Below are 13703 nucleotides of genomic sequence, written 5' to 3' on the forward strand. Positions count from 1 at the left end.
AGTTTTCCAATTTTTATTATGATATTAGTCACAGTACAATGCTCATTGTGTGTAAGATATTATACTAAGATTATAGAGACTGATAATTAAGAAACATACTTTCAGAGTTTAGTCTTAGTGATGAAGCAGAACATAGAACACATAAAAATATCAATTTCAGAGCAATGAAAGTGTGAATTAAAGGTTTTTTTGCATATGTAAAATTTAACAGCTGTGCTAAATTGCAAAAACGGCGGACTAACATTTTAATTATGCCAGAGGCAGTGAAGTAGACTACTTACAACCCGAATATCACCAGACTTGAGTCCTAGCATTTTTTTGTCTGTGCCTTAATTGTTTTACTTCAGTAGCAATTTAAGAAATACTGGCTAAGAGCAATAGGAACACCAAGTTTACAGTAACAGTGTGTTATGTTATCAGCTTTTTAGAGTGACTTGAAAAGGACTGTAACTAGCCGGCTCCAATCAATGACTCACAGGAATATATTCCCAGAGTTGGGGATAAGGAAAGACAGAGTCTTTTAAAAATAAGACCTAATTCCAAGAAAGGAAACTACTATTATACATTCAGAGGTCAGTAGTCCCAAAGATCACACACTGTTTTCCAAAGAGGCGGTTTCACATTCCCACAGCAATGTATGAATGTTCCAGGTGCTCTGCAACTCACCTCACAAACAACTGATCAGCTTTATTGTTTTTAAGTATACTAGTGGGTGTGTAGCAGTATCTAATTGTGATTTTAATTTGCATTTCCCTGATAACTAATAATACTGTACATCCTTTCATGTGTTTATCAACTATTTTGGCAGATCTTGGAAACCACAGACTCTTAAGCAAGATTATAGAGAGGAGAGGGCTTGAGAAAGGGATCCTACAAAGTTTTTATGAACTCTTGAGCTCAACCTTGAAATGCACATGTGTGGATGTGACTCTAAACAACATACCAAAAGCAATGCACTACAGGACAGACCACTCGCTATCCATGTCCCAACAGGGCCAGGGTGGTACACACACAGGACAGATCAGAACGGGCAGTGCAAAACCTCCTAAAACTGAACTGATACTGAAATCACAGCCCACAGAAGGTGAGTCAAAACTCGCAAAACCTAACTGTGCCATTCACTACTAGGTCAAATAAAAAAATACTGTTTTTTAAAAAAATATTTAAACAAGGCTCAGATCTCATAAGATTCAAAATGTCCAGGATATAATCCAAAATTATTTGACATTCAAAAACCATCAAAATGTGAACTTGAAAGGAAAAAATAATCAATAGATACCAACACCAGGATGATGAAGATGTTGGAATTATCAGAACAACCTTAAAACAATTATAATAGCCATGCTCTAAAGAAGATTAAACATTTCTTGAAATGAAATAAAAGAAACAGAGCCCTGACTGGCATAGCTCAGTGGACTGAGCTCAGGCTGCGAACCCAAGTGTTACAGGTTCGATTCCCAGTCAGGGTACATGCCTGGGTTGCAGGCCATGACCCCCAGCAACCGCACATTGATGTTTCTCTCTCTCTCTCTTTCTCCCTCCCTTCCCTCTCTAAAAAATAAATAAATAAAATCCTTAAAAAAAAAAGAAACAAAGACATAAAAAAGAATAAAATGGAAGTTTCAGAAGTGAAAATACAATAACCAAAATTTTAAAATTTATTGGATGAGTTCAACAGAGGAATAGAAATGACAAGGGAAAAGAATGGGTTAACTTGAAGATAGATAAATAGAAATTACCCCATCTGAGTAACAGAAAAAAAAGAAATTTAAATAAAAAACAGAGTTTTAGAGATAATACCAAAAGGTCTAACATTCCTGTCTTTAGTCTTGGCAGGAAAAAAAAGGTGTGCCATGCTCAAAACAATATTGTAATAATGTCTGAAAACTCCGTAAATTTGGCAAAAGACATAAACTTCCATTTCAAGTAGCTTAGCAAATCCCAAACAGGGTAAACTCAAAGAAATCCATGCCTAGATACTTCGCAATCAAACTGCTGAAAACTAAAGATAAAGGAAAAAAACATTAAAAGTAGAGAGAAATGATACAGTTATACAGGGGAACAACAACTCAAATGACTGTAAATTTCTCATCAGAGGCCATGCAGGCCAGAAGGCATAAAATGTTAAAAATAAATAAAGGAAGAAAGAAAGAAAAAAAGAATCAGAATCATCAACCCAGAGCCCAGTTGTATATCCAGTGAAAATATCCTTCAGGGAATGAAGACAAGAAGACATTCTCAGCGAAGGAAAACTAAAAAAAATCTAGACTTGCTTTAAAGGAAATTCTACAGAATGATCTTCAGGCAGAAGAGAAATGATACCACAAACAAACAAACAAACAAACAAGGAACTTAAAAAGAAGGAATGGTAACTATCTGGGTAAATATAATAAACTATTTTTCTCCTCTTAAATTCTTTAAAATATGTATGACAGTGAAAGCAAAAACCGTAACCCAGGTTGGTGGGGTTTTCTGTGTACACACAGATAACACACATGACAACTACACCACAAAGGGGGGAGGTAAGATCTGCACGTTTACCCGGAAGTGGTAAAACATTAATTCTAGGTAGAACTGTGAAAAGTTATGTAAGTAGATTGTAATTTTTAGAGCAACTACCAAAATACACTCTACAAAGAGATATAGTAAAAACACTATAGAAAAAAATGAACTATTAAACATTCAGGCAATCCAATAGAAGGCAGGAAATAGAAGCAATGAAATAAAAAAACAGTCAAACAGAAAAATATTAATAAAATGGCAGACCTAAATCCAAACATATCAATAATTATATTCAACGTAAATGGTGCAAACATTTATGCCAACTAAAAGAAATTGTCAGACAGAATGAAAAAATAAGACCCTTGCTGTCTACAAGAAACTCACTTTAAATATAAAGGTATAGGTAAGTAAAAAGTAAAAGAACAAAAAAGATATATAAACACAAATTAAAAGATGGATTGGGTATATTATTATCAGATAAAGTAGACTTCATAGCAAAAAAAAAGTGGCAGAGATAAAGAGGAAAATTACGTAATGATAAAAGGGTCAATTCACCAAGATGCCATAATCCTAAATGGGGCACCTACCAATAGAATCTCAAAGTACCTTAAACAAAAACTGATCGTTCTAAAAGAAAAAATGGATAAATCCACATTTAGGGTTGCAGACTTCACATTCCTCTCTCAGTAATCAACAAAGCAAGTAGACTGAGAAACAAAAAAGGATAAAGAATTCAAAACACCATCAACTAACTAAATCTTAATGACATTTATAGTATAACCTACCAAACAACAGCAGAATACACAGTTTTCTCAAGTACCCATAGAACATTCACCAAGACAGGCCATATCCTAGGTCATAAAACAAACTTAACAAATTTAAAAGAACTGAAATCATACAAAATATATTCTTTGACATGATGAAATTAAGCAGAAATCAATAACAGAAAGATGTCTACAAAATAACTTTCTCGATGAAATCTCGTAACAGTAAGCACATTTCCTCTGAGCCAATGATAATGAACTCTTCCCAAAAGGCAGTCAGTGAGTTTTGATATAGTCCCTAATCTATCTGTTTCTAAACTCACAGAAGTCAATCAGTATCAGAAGAGTAGTAAACTTTGACTTTGCAAGACAAAAACAATAAAGCTACCCTAACTTTAGAATGTTGAAAAGTCTTTATTCACCAATTTCAAGTTTTAGTTTAAAAATTACTTTAAAAATAATCTAAGACACGAGACAATTAAGGATATTAACTGAGTTATGAGTAATTTAAGAATTTTTTTGTGCGATGTCACAATTAGGGATTGTTTGCCATCTGTGTTAAACTTAACATTTATTTTTCCAGTACTAAATGTCAAGGACTGGATAATAAGTAACCTTAACTAAGTACCTGGTTCAGATTTGTTGTCTTGAGATCTTCCTTAACAGAAAACCTACTTATTCAAAGCTCGAATTCACTGAAACAGAGGACCACCAGCAAGCTGTGGAGAGGCCCATCGTTACCAAGAGCCGCAGCGAGTCCCAGACTCAGTCAGTACCTTCGTTTGTTTATTTTTAGGTTGATATGTCAAGTGGCTCAACACTGACTAAAGGATCAAATGTCAGATTTTAGAACATCTTTGTCCAAAGAAAATTTTACCCGAAAGCTTTCACTTTAAGTTTGAATAGATGCAAAAGTAACATGTAAATTTTAATATTTCCTGCATAATGTAAACTTTATATAAACAAAATATTACTATTTTAGATGTATCCAAATAAATAAAAATACTACTGATTCTCTATAGAATCATCTATTTAAAACTTGCATGAACATACTCTAACAGCAGAAATTTTACATCCCCCCCTTTTTCTCTTTGAACTTTTATTTTCATTCCATTTCCTCCAGACTGTTATTGGAATGTGATATACCTGTATGCTTGGAACTTGCTCATTGATCATCCTCTAATACTGCAATCTATCATATGTATGTATGTATGTGTATTTAGTTTTGTTTTTACTCTCCAATGACCTTAATGCCTGAGTATTAAATGCTTGTCTTCTAGACTGAATTATTACAATAACTACTGATATACAATTTATCATAAAGGCATAGTATTATTATAAATTTTGATAAATAATAAACATAACAGGTAACAATTACTGAAAAAACATCTTTTAGTGAAAAATGTATGATACTACTAAAGTAGTTGCCAAGTGTCCCTTCTGTTTCAGTGCTCTGGAAGTGGGAGGAGAAAATACGAGGTTGAACCTCTCCAGCAAGTAACTTTCTCAGGCAGACCCACTGTAGGGAAGAGAAGGTATGGAAGACCTGCAAATTTATTTAATTCACGTTATCCAAATTAACTGGTCTCTTCCTCCTTCCTAGATATACCTCAGTTTGAAAGTCACTTATTTAAAATATTTCCTATACTCACAAGGGGAGTTGACAAAAAAAAAAAAAGAAAAAGAAAAAAGGAATAAATTTTGCTTTTAAACCTTCTTACCAATCCAGAGTTTTCTATGCTCAGAAAAATTAAATGTACTATGAAACCTCAATGCTTTCATTCTTTATCAGTGTCAAAGACAGGACTACAAGTTGTTAACAATTAGGAACCTGTCCAGTATTCTAACAAACTGTTATCAACACTAATTGTTATGGATAATACAATCTTCTGATCCCAGGAGCTACTCATACCCATTAAACTGCTTCAATCCATTTGTCTCACAACTAGTCTTCAAATGCTTTAAGATACCCAATTCCTCTCCATCCTGGAACCAGTCCCTGCTTCCACAACTGCTTTCACTGCAGAGAGATCTGCCTTTAAGGGAGGGGGCTGTGCTTAAATACGTTCCGCCCTGCATTCAAAGGCGTGGCACTAATGCTTCAAGAGGAGAGCCAGCTGAAAAAATATAATCAATGTTTCAGTGTTAAGATAAACATAGCAAGTTTTTCTTTAACTTGCCTAAATGGGCCAACTATAAAGTATCAAATTGTATTAGACGAGAATCCTATACATCTTTTAGAGAAAAAAACTGCAATGTGTTTTTTTATTAGGAAAAGCATTTTAGAAGTATAGGAATATAGATGGGCAATTTCCACTCTATTTAAAGTTTACTGTTATTTATTTAATAAAACTACATCCAAGGAAGTTCTCACAATTTTAGATTTTGTGAACAATTTATAGATAATTAAGTTATTAAGTGATGGTTCTGCACTCCTTGAGTTACTTTTAAAAGTTACTTAGCATGATGTTCACAAAAATTTTTAAGTGTAACATCTGGGTCAAATGAATGGAAAAAAGTTTGCTCTTGAAAAAAATTACCCATATTCTTGGTCTTTAAATTCAACTTCATTTTGACCAAATCCTAACTGAACTTGGTCTCTGTATTCTGAGAAACTTATCTTATGAAATATCTACTTCCTTCACCACTCCCACTGAGTATATATTTGCTAGTGATATGATTCTACAAAGTTAAACTGAACTACACAGTCCTGCATCTGTTTTCAGTTTCACTGAAGTCAACACTCTCACACACAGCTCTTGGGACTGAATGTTCCCTTTTTATTTTTTACAAAAGTGCTTTCCAATTCTCTACCACCTGAGTTAAACAGAAAACAAGAATGGGGGTAAAGCACATCTAATTTTAGACATCGGATCTGAAGATTTAGGGGCCAAATCCTAAAATAGTGTTTAGTGTTTGATTCTTAATCTTTCACATAAGTCTTAAGATCTTATTACAAAATAAACAACTGCACCGCTCCCAAAGGTCAGATTTTATATTAGGCTATATTTTAGTTTATCAAAGCAAACTCATGACTCAAGTAGAAGCAAATATTCTGTTTGAGTATTGTTCTACCTTTTTATTTTCCTTTTAAATTAGGCAACACTCAGATTAAAAGAGAAAAAGGAAGAATGAGATGCAATCAGCTCCTTAATGTAAAAGATCAGATAAGACCAAATTATAAAATGTGTACCTATTAATGCACATTTCGTTATCAATAGTATTCCTAAAACATGAACAACAGGTTGAGAATATCTGAACTATTAACATTCTTCAAAGAAAACATCCCAGTATGAAATGCCAGAAGTACATTCACTGTGGAGGTGAACAAGCACCCGTGTGTGTGTGTATATACACACACATATAGATACACACACATATATACGGTCTCAGATAGATAAAGATATGTGGTCATGTGCTGCTTAATGACAGGCATACATTCTGAGAAGTGCCTTGCTAGGCAACTTTGTTGTTGTGTGAACATCACAGAATGCTGTTACATAAATCTAGACAGTCTAGCCTACTACACACCTAGGCGATATGGCATTGCTTTTAAGCTACAAACCTGTACAGCATGTTACTGTATAAAACAACATGAGATTAAATCAAGAACAAGAGAAAATGATGCAATCAAGAGACTTAGTAAACACAAGATGTACAAGGCTGTTGCCAGTGTAACAAGACATACTATTTTACCACAAACTTTTTTGTAAGTAGAGAGTACATTCTAAAATAACCATAAAAAGTACAGTAAATAAATAAACCAGTAACAGGCATTTATTATCTTGAGCAAGTATCCTGTATTGTTCATAATTGTATGTGCTATACTTTTAACCAACTGTTAGCGCAGTAATTCGTTTACTCAAGCATCACCACAAACATGAGTAATGCACTACAATGTTGTAACAGCTACAACATTGCTATTTCAGCTCCATTATAATCTCATGGAACTATTGCATATGTGGTCTGTCATTGACCTAAACAACATTACACAGTGCATAACTGTGTGTTTACATATACACACGGACACATGAATTTCTGGCTGCAAGCAATTCTTACACCAGGAAACAATATTAATTCCATTTTCAAAATCAGGTACACTGCCATAATCTTTCCACATCTCTCCTAGCTCTGAAATCTCTTCATCACCTTGACCTCCTTCTCAAGCTCCAGAGCCTATTTCCCAACTGCGCATTGGTTACTTGCAACTAGTATATCAAGTCCTACCTCCAATTTTCACTCCTCTTCCATCTAAAGAAAACACACACACACACACACACACACACACACATACTTCTTCAATTAGTATTTTCCCATTCCATTATCATTCTTACTTATCCAGGTTCAAAATCTCAGTTATACCTTTGGGTCCTTCTCCTTGACACTCTTCTACCATCTAACTGATGGTCAACCCTGAATTTTTCTTCTTGCACAATTTCTTACGTACTACCTCATACTCCCTTTTCATTCCCAAAGCATCCCTCTAGATGAGTAATTTTTAACAGGTGTGCCATAGGAGGCACAATTGGTGTGCTATAAGAAATTTTTAAAAAATTCTCACCCAAGGACATGCTTATTGATTTTAGAGAGAGGGGAAAAGAAGGAAAGAGAGAGGAAGAGAAACATCGATTGGCTGCCTCTCAAATGGGATCCAACCAGGGACTGAGCCTCTCTTGCATATGCCCCAGCCAGGGACTGAACCTGTGACCCAGGCATGTGCCCTGACTGGGAATCAAAGCCACAATCTTTCAGTTTACAGGACAACACTTCAACCAATTGAGCCGCACCAGCCAGGGCAGCAAGAATTTTTAAAACATACAATACCTGACAATTTAGTCAGGATCACCTCTTTTCCCTTAGATTGTCAAAATAAAAAAATGACAATAGCCAACACAACAATAGCCATCTGCTGTGAAGGAATCAAAATTACACCTGTTTTTTGTCAGATCAGCAAAAAATATATTTTTTGGTGTGCCGCAGAATTTTAGTAATTAGTTTATGTGTGCCATGAGATAAAAAAGTTTAAAAAATCGCTGCTCTAGATAAAGCCCTCATCTCCCCCCAAAAAAGGCCTGACTCCAAATGACTAAAATTTCCTTAGTCTCTCTCCCTCTAGGATTCTTTCCCTGCCAATACACTTTGTATATGGGTAGCACCAAAATGAAAACACAGTTTTTATTATCAAAGAATTCACACTCCAGCAGGAGACACAAGAAGAGACTATCAAGAATGTGCCCTGACTAGCATGGCTCAGTGGGTTGGGCATCATCCCACAAAGAGAAAGGCTGAAAGGTCAATCAATTGATTCCTGGTCGGGGCACATGCCTGGGTCGCAGGTTCAGTCCCTGACTAGGGCATATGCAAGAGGCAACCGATCAATGTTTCTCTCACACTGATATTTCTCTCTCTGTCCTGTCTTCCCTCCCTACCCTTCTCTCTAAAAATGAATAACATCTTTTTAAAAAACTATTAACAATGTAATTGGATAAGTATTATACTGAAGGTATAAACAAAAAGACCTAGGAAGGCAGGAGAGTGACAGTTACTACAGACGAGATTTCAGAGGAGGCTACAGGTGAATGGGAGGAAACCTTTCCAGACAGAGAGCAGCCAGACGTGTGAGGTTTCACATTCTGGGGGAAGGACAAAGTTCAGTGGCAGGGACGGAGCAGGAGAGAAGACTGGAAATGTCTGCTAGAGTCAGACTGTGGGACTCTTAGTGTCATGCTAGAGAAGTTTAGATTTGATCCTGTTGAAACGTGAAACAAGCAAGCATTACATAGAAGGCTCTATTTTAACTTTTTGCGTTTGCTACTTTGTTTTCAATATATTACTTTAAAAACAAAGTAACACAAGCACCAATACAACCAAACACATCTTTCAGAAGTTACTTATCATTTGTGCTTCAGATTAGTATACAGACTCCATAGAAAAATTAGAAATGAGGCAGTCAGGTTGGTTTGTTTGTTATTTAAATACACTGTCTTCATAATCTTACAACTGCCAAGAGGGGACATGTTTAAAATCTCTCACTGTTTATGAGTTTGTCTATTTCTTTTTAAAATTTTTTATTAAAGTATAATGGCATACAACGTATTAGTTTCAGTTGTACAACACAGTGAGTTGTCATTTATATACCTTATGATTTCCACACGTCTAGTAACTATCCATCACTATGTAGAGTTTGTATATTGTTGACTTTATTCCTTGTGCTGTATACAGTTTGTCTATTTCTTAACATCAGATACTGTATTTTTTCAGTTCTATGCCATTTCTTTGTTTCTTATTTTGTTTTGTTTTAAAGAGATTCCAATTTCCTGGTGTCATCTGGATTAATCCATAACAACCTGTTTAATGACACCAAAAAAAAAAAGTCCCTTAAGCTTTTCAATCTTTTTTGACCAAATTTAACCTGTTATGCTGTTCAAAAGAGTTTGGTAATTATCTTCCCCATGCTCTTCCTTTCCCATCAGCAATCTACTTCAAGCCAAATATACCTCAGTATTTAGAGCACTGCTACTCAGCATGCCCTCTGCTTCATGCAGATAACCGTTGCCCACATGATCACAGGAGTTTATATTCACAAAAACTAAGCCATCTGGTCACATTTCATAGCTCTCTGCCCATAGTATAAAAGGAGAGGGAAGAAACTTTGATAAATCCACAGAATATTTTCTTTTTCTTCCAGAAAAGAAAAAATTTCATAATTATCAGTTTGTAAAGACTCAGCCCCAAGTTAGTAATGTTTTTTAAAGATGTAAGCAAGCCTTATGGTAGCTAACTAATCACAGAGTGCAGAGAGTGCAACACGTATGCCTGACAACTGTATTTCAGACCGATTTCCTATGTCAATACTCATTCATATGATAAGGCAATCTAAAAGTAGGTCATGTGAGATAACTATCTGGGGCTCAGTCTTTACTGGAAATGACTAATATATGAATAAGACAGGACAAAAGAAAAAGCCTTTAAAAAAGTATTATCATATGCAACTTGTAAAGTATTTTGTTCCTACTTAGAATTTGAAAATAAATCAATTTTATCATGGAGTGACCAAAAACAGTGTTCTCATTAAACTGCAGGTCATGGCCCATTAATGAGTTGTGAAATAGATTAGTGGGTTGAGACAAGTTTTCCTGTTTAATGAAATAGTAGAGATTAGATACAACAATACCAGAATGCATTGCAAAGGTTAAGTATTGTTTCATGAAAATGTTTCAGTTTTATGTACACACATATATGAAAGGTAAATAAATAACTGAAAGGTATTTTGCATTGTAGGTTACAACAAAAAAAGTTTGAAAACTACTGATCTAGGATCTACCAGTAAGATAAGCTCATTCTCTCAGAGTAGGAGCAAAATTGGGAGGAATATTTTTAATCATTTTTCAAAGATTATCTAGTCTAAAGATCATCTATCTAAGATTTTAAATAACTATTATTCATTTATCAGATGACAAAGCTGATTTAAAAATTCAAAAAAGACTATTATTCATCTTCTATATACTAGGAATGGTTCTATGTGCTAAAATAGAAAAATGAATAAAACTAAATCCCTGCTTTCATGAAGTTTAAATTCTACCAGAGTGTATGTAAGTGCTTTACGTTCACTCTCACTTGGATCTCCTGATCCTACGTGGCAGACATGCCTATCTTCACACACACACACACACACACACACACACACACACACACACAGCTAGCCAGTGGCAGAGCTGGGATTCAAACCCAAGGCAGCAGGATTCCGAAGTGGTCTTAGCCACTACACTACACTGCCTTCCAGAGTCCTATCTGCAGGAAAATAAAGTGGGATGACTTGCCCTTTTAAAAATTTTATAAGTTGAAAGAGGATTGTTCTTAAAAGTTGACTTAAACTAAAATTCAATTTCATTAAATATGCTTTGGAATAAACATACTCAACCATCAGATGATTTTTAAAATGTCTTCCGTGAAGGGAAAAAAAAACAATGAAGAGTGTCAGACAAAAGGCATGTAAATCAGCACACTATGGTAAAACAAAAAAAAAAGTAGAGGGCCTACTCCATGAGTAAGTTCAGCTTAGTCTCCCACAATAACACACATCAGCAGAGCACAACTACTCACGCCTTAGGTGGAGCCTGCAGGTTTGAGAGACATGTAGGGAGAAGCAAGGCTGACCCACATGAGCATCTAGATACGCTGCGCCAGCCCTGGCCACGAAAGTGAACGTGGTGCGGCCAGATGACTTCACATCTACACTTCTGCCACTCTGATCCTCAAGAGCCACAACTGTCTCTGTTTTGCTCCCACTGTAACCCCATCACCTAATACAGAGTATGGGATGTGGCAGGTACTCAGCAAATATTTGCTAAGTGAATATTATACAAGTTATTTACAAAATATTTCTTCTCTCAGGCCTTGGTTTGCTATAATTCAAAAGGGTTGGACTAGGTTAATATATTCACTTTCAGCTCTGAAAGTCATACTTCTTTGAGCTAGAATTTCTAAATACATCACATAAAGCATCAGTAAAATTACTCCAAGACATCAGTGTCTGAATACATGCCTAGTCACAAGGTTTCATAACATCTTACATCTTACTCATGCAGTCCCACATTAGGTAAACAATGAATTTGCCTTTTGAAAATACTGAAACTGTTCAATATTGCTGAGACAGAAAGAGATAAAAGCTAGCTATTGTAGAAATAATATAACATAAAATACATCTGACCATTTAGCTAAAACACGAGATGTTGGTGCCCATAAAAACAATTACGACAGCAGCAACAAAGTTAAGCTTTGTCAGATGTTTGAGGAATCAAAAAAATCTGTTAGCTGGTTTAACGAAATAATCTTACTGTGAAGGCAAAACACTTATTTTTTAAATAGTATAACATAGATTTATCTCCCATAAATAAATTGTTAATAGAAATTACTTCTTAACCTTTTGTAACTTTCTCCAAAGAGTAAAACTAAATTATTTTTCACCCATTATTTTAAATAATATCTCAAATAATGGAGCAACTTAACTATATTACAAAACTACTACTGCCTGAAGCCAGGTTTTATTAAATATATTTGCTGAAAACTGAAATGGAATTAAATATTAAAGTATGTCCTTCATCTACAAAAAATTTAAATGGTTTTCAGATTACCTCTAAATGTTATGGGCAGGTTTTTTTCTAAACATTTCAAACTGCTTTGTGGGTGGATATTTGTTATATACAGGGTGGGGCAAAAGTATGTTTACAGTTGTGAATACATGAAAGAGATTATTCTTGTGTTATTATTTACTAATTATTGTATCACTTTCCACACAAACTGTAAACTTACTTTTGCCCCACACTGTATAAGAAACATTGGTAGAAACTATAAGGTAGGGGTGTCAAACTCATTTTCACCGTGGGCCACACCAGCCTCACAGTTGCCTTCAAGGACCTAATGTAGTTTTAGGACTGTATAAATGTAACTACTCCTTAACTAGGGGTAAGGAGCTCGGCGCTGCCACAGGGTCGAAACAAGGTGGTGGGCCAGCTAAAACAAGGTGGAGGGCTGGATTCAGCCCATGGACCTTCTGTTTGCCACCTGTGCTGTAAGGGAATCAGAAAACTCTATGAAATACGGAGTCCTCACACTTAGGGCCCAATCTGGGTACACACATGTTGACACATAAAGTCAAAGAGTAATTCAAAAGCTTAAGTGAAGGCATGTTAACAGAAATATCATAAGATATTTTATAATATGATTGACAATAAAACAAAAGGAAGACCTATATTTCATCATGGGCAGATTCTAAGAAGATAAAAGGCTTATACTGGTGACATTTCCATAGGTTGACATCTTCCTTCTGGTTACTCTTAATTAAACAGTCTAAGCCTGTATATAAAAACAAAAAAGTTATTATTCAAAGGATACCAAAAGTTTAAAATCAACAACTGCTTTTATAACATTTAAAAGAAAAGGTAAACAATTCAAGTTTACTTTAACAATTCTTTTAAATATTGCATTCCACGAGAAATTGGAAGCCTTGTGTATTGTTAGTGGGAATATAAAACAGTATAGCCAATGTGGTGAACAATTTGGCTGTTCCTTAAAAGCTAAACATAGAATTACCATATGACCCAACAATTTAACTCCTGAGTATATGCATATACCCAAAAGGTTTAAAAATAAGGATTCAGACAGATACTTGTTCACCAACATTCATAGCAGCATTATTCACAGTAGCCAAAGGTAGAAACAACCCTACACTTATCAACAGATGGATAAAGGAAACACAGTACACACACACACACACACACACACACACAACAGAATATTTCTCAATCGTAAAAAGGAATGAAGTTGTCTCCTGGCCAGTATGGCTCAGTTGGTTGGAACATTGTCCTGTAAATGTAAAGGTCATGGGTTTGATCCCCTGTGAGGGCACATGCCTGGGTTGCAGGTTCGGTCCCGAGT

At 35.2% G+C, this 13703-nt stretch overlaps 1 protein-coding gene and 1 long non-coding RNA gene across 2 annotated transcripts in view; both read right to left on the reverse strand.

Annotated features, from left to right (window-relative positions):
• The window catches only part of CPD (carboxypeptidase D), a 67072-nt gene that overhangs the window by 44473 nt on the left and 8896 nt on the right, over positions 1–13703 (reverse strand). The window lies entirely within an intron of this gene.
• LOC118502125 lies at positions 264–7846 on the reverse strand. The gene is made up of 2 exons (XR_004904804.1): positions 1599–7846; positions 264–1394 (listed from the first exon to the last, which is right to left on the reverse strand). It is a non-coding gene; the product is annotated as an uncharacterized LOC118502125 (long non-coding RNA).

This window comes from Phyllostomus discolor, chromosome 8, assembly GCF_004126475.2.
Source record: "Phyllostomus discolor isolate MPI-MPIP mPhyDis1 chromosome 8, mPhyDis1.pri.v3, whole genome shotgun sequence".
Classification (NCBI taxonomy): domain Eukaryota; kingdom Metazoa; phylum Chordata; class Mammalia; order Chiroptera; family Phyllostomidae; genus Phyllostomus; species Phyllostomus discolor.